This window comes from Trachypithecus francoisi, unplaced genomic scaffold (assembly GCF_009764315.1).
Source record: "Trachypithecus francoisi isolate TF-2019V2 unplaced genomic scaffold, Tfra_2.0 Lachesis_group11, whole genome shotgun sequence".
Lineage (NCBI taxonomy): Eukaryota > Metazoa > Chordata > Mammalia > Primates > Cercopithecidae > Trachypithecus > Trachypithecus francoisi.
The window spans coordinates 63,529,942-63,536,312 of record NW_022681456.1 but is presented as its reverse complement, the minus strand read 5'-3'; positions in this window follow the sequence as shown (position 1 = coordinate 63,536,312).

The window sequence follows — 6,371 nt, the reverse complement described above, 5'->3', positions numbered from 1 at the left end:
TGACTAAATCTCCTTCTTGGAAGTGTGTGAAACACTTTGGATAATTTATTCTTCTGGGCCACTTAGTTAAGATGATTGGTGACATAATGTATGGAAAGATAATATATGCAAAATGCTTAATGCTTGGTATAGTTTCTGGCACAATGTAGGTGTTCAATGAATATTAGCTATATTAAAATCCCCTAATTTGGCCAGGCACGGTGGTTCATGCTTGTAATCCTAGCATTTTGGGAGACTGAGATGGGTGGATAGTTTTTTTTTTTTTTTTGAGACGGAGTCTCACCTTGTCGCCCAGGCTGGAGTGCAGAGTGCAGTGGCTGGATCTCAGCTCACTGCAAGCTCCGTCTCCCAGGTTCACGCCATTCTCCTGCCTCAGCCTCCCAAGTAGCTGGGACTACAGGTGCCCGCCACTACGCCCGGCTAATTTTTTTGTATTTTTAGTAGAGACGGAGTTTCACCGTGTTAGCCAGGATGGTCTCGATCTCCTGACCTCGTGATCCACCCGTCTCAGCCTCCCAAAGTGCTGGGATTACAGGCGTGAGCCACCACGCCCAGCATCAGGTGGATAGTTTGAGCTCAGGAGTTTGAAACCAGCCTGGGCAACATGGTGAAACCCCTTGTCTACAAAAAATATAAAAAATCAGTTGAATGTGGTAGTGTGCACCCTGTAGTCCCAGCTACTTGGGACTGAGATGGGATAATCTCTTGATCCCAGGAGGCAGAGGTTGCAGTGAGCAGAGATTGTGCCACTGCACCACAGCCTGGGTAATAGAGTGAGACTCAATCTAAAAAAAAAAAAAAAAATCCTAATTCTCTAATTCTTCCTTACTTGGACCCCCAAGCGGCCTTCAAATTCCAGGCTAATTGTCTCTGAATTTAGAATTCTGATTTATAAATCATCACTGGTTTCCATCGACGTGGTTGGCAGAGATCATTTTTTTTCCTTCCCTCCTAGCCTTTGACTCCTGTTCTCCTCTATTACCACCAGCAAGCTGAGGGAGGAATTCAGCTCCACATTTGCTCCTCTTCAGCTGCCTTAGAGGAATTTTTCCTGGGGGGAATTAAGTCTGAGTGGAGGACCTCTGCTCATTGATGTTTTATTTTAATGATGAAAGGTGAAAAATACTTTGACCCTGATAACTGAACAGATTTTATTTTCTACCACTTTCTCCAAGTAAAGGAACAAATCTACATCTTCTCAAAAGTATTTTGGATGGCGTTGCTGAACAGGAGAATCTTGGTTAAGTCATAAGGTGAATGAAACTGGGAGTCTAGGAGAAACCTCAGTATATATTTATTTTTATTTTTAATTTTTTTTATTTTACTTTAAGAATGTGCAGATTTATAACGTAGGTATACATGTGCCATGGTGGTTTGCTGCACGTATCAACTCATCATCTAGGTTTTAAGCCCCGCATGCATTAGGTATTTGTCCTAATGCTCTCCCTCCCCTTGCCTGATACCCCCCTAGAGGCCCACTGTGGGTTGTTCCCCTCCCTGTGTCCATTTGTTCTCATTGTTCAACTCCCATTTATGAGTGAGAACATGCAGTGTTTGGTTTTCTGTTCCTGTGTTAGTTTGCTGGGAATGATGGCTTCCAGCTTCATCCATGTCCCTGCAAACAACATGAACTCATTTTTTTTTTTTATGGCTGCATAGTGTTCCGTGGTATATATATGCCACACTTTCTTTACCCAGTTTATTACTGATGGACATTTGGGTTGGTTCCAAATCTTTGCTATTGTAAATAGTGCTGCAGTAAACATACGTGTGCATGTGTCTTTATAGTAGAATGATTTGTAATCCTCTGGGTATATACCCAGTAATGGGATTGCTGGGTCAAATGGTATTTCTGATTCCAGATCCTTGAGGAATTGCCACACTGTCTTCCACAATGACTGAACTAATTTTACCCCCACCAACAGTGTAAAAGTGTTTCTATTTCTCCACAGTCTCACCAGCATCTATTGTTTCCTGACTTTTTAAATAATCGCCATTCCAACTGGTGTTAGATGGTATCTCATTGTGGTTTTGATTTGCATTTCTCTAATGATCAGTGATGTTGAGTTTTTTTTCATATGTTTGTTGGCCACATAAATGTCTTCTTTTGAGAATTGTCTGTTCATATCCTTTGCCCAGTTTTTGATGCGGTTGCTTGTTTTCTTATTGTAAATTTGTTTAAGCCCCTTGTAGATTCTGGATATTAGACATTTGTCAGATGGGCAGATTGCAAATTTTTTTCCCATTCTGTAGGTTGCCTGTTCACTCTGATGATAGTTTCTTTTGCTGTGCAAAAGTTATTTAGTTTGATTAGATCCCATTTGTCAATGATGGCTTTTGTTGCCATTGCTTTTGGTGTTTTAGTCATGAAGTCTTTGCCCATGCCTATGTCCTGAATGTTATTGTCTAGGTTATCTTCTAGGGTTTTTATGGTTTTGGGTTTTACATTTAAGTCTTTAATTTACCTTGAGTTAATTTTTGTATAAGGTGTAAGGAAGGGGTCCGGTTTCAGTTTTCTGCATATGGCTGGCCAGTTTTCTCAGCACTATTTATTAAATAGGGAATCCTTTCCCCATTTCTTGTTTTTGTCAGGTTTGTCAAAGATCAGATGGTTGTAGACAGGTGGTGTTATTTCTGAGGTCTCTTTTCCGTTCCACTGGTCTATATATCTGTTTTGGCACAATACCATGCTGTTTTGGTTACTGTAGCCTCATAGCATAGTTTGAAGTTGAGTAGTGTGATGCCTCCATCTTTGTTCTTTTTGCTTAGGATTCTCTTGGCTATATGGGCTCTTTTATAGTTCCATATGAAATTTGAAGTAGATTTTTCTAATCCTGTGAAGAAAGTCAATGGTAGCTTGATAGGAATAGCATTGAATCTATACATTACCTTGGGCAGTATGGCCATTTTCACAATATTGATTCTTCCTATCCATGAGCATGGAATGTTTTTCCATTTGTTTGTGTCCTCTCTTATTTCCTTGAGCAGTGGTTTGTAGTTCTCCTTGAAGAGGTCTTTCACATCCCTTGTAAGTTGTATTCCTAGGTATTTTATTCTCTTTGTAGTAATTGTGAATAGGAGTTCACTCATGATTTGGCTCTCCACTTGTCTGTTATTGGTTTATAGGAATGCTTGTGATTTTTGCACGTTAATTTTGTATGCTGAGACTTTGCTGATGTTGCTTATCAGCTTAAGGAATTTTGGGCTGAGACGATGGGGTTTTCTAAATATAGAATCGTGTCATCTGCAAACAGAGACAATTTGACTGACATCCTCTCTTCCTATTTGAATACCCTTTATTTCTTTCTCTTGCCTGATTGCCCTGGCCAGAACTTCCAATACTGTATTGAATAGGAGTGGTGAGGGAGGGCATCCTTATCTTGTGCTGGTTTTCAAAGCAAATGCTTCCATCTTTTGCCCATTCAGTATGATATTAGCTATGGATCTGTCATAAATAGTTCTTATTATTTTGAGATATGTTCAATTAACACCGAGTTGATTGAGAGTTTTTAACATGAAGTGACGTTGAATTTTATCGAAGGCCTTTCTGCATCTATTGAGATAATCATGTGGTTTTTGTTAGTACATCTTTAATTAATGGGTTCTAGTACCATGAACATAAAAGGTAGTTTAGGAAGGAGGATGCCTCAGAAGGTTTCCCATGTTGTCTTATTCATCAGAGACTAAGAGACACCATAAATCACTGCAATATCCCCATTAGTTCATACAATTTTGCTTTCGGAGACAGCATATCTTAAATGCCAACTCCAGGTTATAAAATTCAAACTGACTCTGAAATTTGAAGAGGAAACATATGAACTGTAAATGTGTGAATGAAATCTTCCAACCCCCCACCCCAAATGTTTAAAAGAAGAAAAGGAAAATCCACTGCAGCAATGTTTACTTTGTCCTTTATAATTATTGGACGAAATGATAAGACTGATGACTTCACTCTTTGATTGGGATGAGTGGGGTACAGTGTTTGTGTGTGTTTGCGGGTGGGAGTAGGAAGGTTTACTGCTGGGAACTGATGTGTTGGTAAATGCTTGACAACCAGCCAAGAGTGTGAGGGATGCCCTCATTTACAGCATTTGCTGATTTGTGCGGTATCAGTACTCCCACTGTAGCTGATTGCAAGCTATCAGTGTTACATTACTGAACTTGGAGTTGGAAAGTAATGTGCAGTAGCACACTATTATATAGTATTCCAACCATACAAAATCAGTCAACAAAAATAACCTCAAGAGCAGAAATAACAGTAGAATATGGTGAAAATATAAGGAAGTGATGAGTTTGGGGTATTTATTACCTTTGGTTTAGATATAATTTATTAAGTTGTAAGCTTATATCATTTAATTTTTAATAATGGCTGTGTTTCACAACTTGTTTAGAAAAATTAACATGTTGCCTGGCACAGTGGGTCATGCCTGTAATTCCAACACTTTGGGAGGCTAAGGCAGGAGGATTGGTTGAGCCCAGGAGTTTGAGACCAGACTGGGCTACAGAGCAGGACTCCATCTCTACAAAAATATATATATTTTTTAATTTACTGGGTGTGGCAGTGCACACCTGTAGTCCCAGCTACTCAGGAGGAGGAGGTGGAAGGATTGCATAAGCCTGGGAGGTTAAGGCCGCAGTGAGCTGTAATCATCATGTCACTGCACCCCAGGCTGGGTGACAGAGCAGGAGCCTGTTTCAAAAAAAGAAAAAAAGAAAGACAGAAAAAAAAGGAAAAAAAAAAAAATAAAAGAAAGAAAACTTGGTTGGGCATTATGGCTCACACTTGTAATCCCAGCATTTTGTGAGGCCAAGGTGGGAAGATGGTCTTGAACTCAGGAGTTGAAGATCATCTTGGGCAATATGACAAAATCCCATTACTACAAAAAAAAAAAAAATATATATATATATATATTAGCTGGCCACGTTGGCATGTGCCTGTGGTCCCACCTCTTTGAGAGGCTGAGGTGAGAGGATTGCTGGAGCTTGGGAAGTTGAGGCTGCAGTTAGCTGTAATTGAACCACTGCACTCCAGCCTGGGTGACAGAGTGAGACCCTGTCTTAATAAATAAATAAATAAGAAAAGAAAGAAAATTTGAAACTTAACTCTTTTTTTTAAATTAATCAATCAATTTTATTTGCTTATTTTAACAGAGTGAGACCCTGCCTCAAAAAATAAATAAAAATAGAAAAGAAAATTTGACACTTAACTCTTTTTATAAAAAATTAATTTTATTTGCTTATTTTAATTTTTTTTCTTCCAACTTTTAAGTTCAGGAGAACATTTAACTCTCATGAGCCAACATCAAAACACCTTTGTGACAGCAGAGTATATTACTCTATCTCTTTTTGCCTGTCATGATGTATTAGCAGTTCTTATTGGCCACGTGGGTTATTTTAAACCTGAAGTCTCAATCTCCCACCCACTTTTTCTTACCAAGACCCTGCCTCTAATAGAAAGCATATGGTCCCATTGAATCTTAGTCTCAAGTAAAAATTTATTTTTTGGGGTGGGAAAAGGGTAACCAGATGGACTGTACAGCTGTGCATTCTTCCTGAGGAGCATTCTACCCTTCAAGACCTAAGAGTTACGGTGAGAAGGCAAGAAGGAAGCCTGCACTATTAGTACTGCAGCCAAGCATGAGGATATTTTTGAAATGATCTGTACAGGGACAGAGCAATGACACTTTGCTTAGAGTGATGTGCACTCAGCTGCTCAAATAATTAATGTTCCAACATAGATGACTCATTTTGTAAGAACATTAAGCTCATAGCCAATTTGTCAATACAAGAAAACTATCACCTCCTTTTTTTAATTTAAAAAGTATTGCTTAAATTTTATGAGTTATAATTTTCATTTTGGACGAAGATGGATTGAAATGCACAAAGATGGTGCTGGAACCATACTGGCACTGTTTTCAGTGTGGGTGTCCTATTTTCCAGGATGGTTAGGGTACCAAAAGCTGTCATCTGAGGATGGTTTGAAGAAACTGTGCTTTTCCTAGAGAAGACAGAAGGAAGCCATGATATCTACTTTAAAAAACTAAAAATGCTGCCAGGTGTAAGAGGGATTAGAACTTGTTTTACAAATTATCATGGCAGTTGGAAATAGGAGCTCTGTATTATAGACATCTGAGTTCCAATATTGGCTCTCATCACTTACTAGCTGTATGTCCTTGGACAAATTATGGAAACTCTTTAAACTTCAGATCCCTTATCTGTAAAATGAAGTGTATTCATTTCCTATTGCTATTGTAACAAATTACTACATATTCAGTGGCTTAAAACGACATGAACTTATTATCTTACAATTCTGGTGGTCAAGCTCCAAAGTGGGTCTCATTGGGCTAAAATCAAGATGTTTTGGAAACACC